This window comes from Phalaenopsis equestris, unplaced genomic scaffold (assembly GCF_001263595.1).
Source record: "Phalaenopsis equestris unplaced genomic scaffold, ASM126359v1 Scaffold200800, whole genome shotgun sequence".
In the NCBI taxonomy this organism is placed as follows: Eukaryota; Viridiplantae; Streptophyta; class Magnoliopsida; order Asparagales; family Orchidaceae; genus Phalaenopsis; species Phalaenopsis equestris.
In genome coordinates this window covers 87591-88148 of record NW_018220605.1, presented here as the reverse complement: position 1 = coordinate 88148, position 558 = coordinate 87591, and positions in this window count along the sequence as shown.

The following is a 558-nucleotide window of genomic DNA, read 5'->3' as shown; positions in this document are numbered from 1 at the left end:
GAGGTTGTTTGTCTAGTGCAACATAAATCCTCAAACACATCTTTTAGGCCTTTGTACAACCATATTGTATAATATAAGCCCTAAACTCGTTTTAGGATTCTGGGGTTGTCATTCGTCATGACCTAAATCCTCATATCTTCAAGGTTATTTGTGCTGATTGCTTCACACAAATATAAATCCTAATAAATAAAAATTGCAGGATGAAACATCTAAATGATTTCTCCTAAATCAAAGCTAAATAATAGGATAGCTTAGGAAGTCACCGAAGTTCTCCTTCGGATCTGTGGCATCCTCTAGTGTTTCCTCCTTTGGACTCCAAAATAAAATGTTCAAAATTTGAACCAATCCCCTTTCACACTTCTTAGTCCGATATCTTTGAGATGTCCTTACCATTTGAACTCCTTGAAGATAATTTTTCCTTGATTTCTATCGAGAGTATTCTTAGGTAACTTCAATTATCTAAGATGTAATTAACTATAGGGGCTTGCCCTTATAGGAAGCTTTTCCCGAACCAGCATAATATAAACCCTATTTAATTCCTTATATAAAATAGGGGAA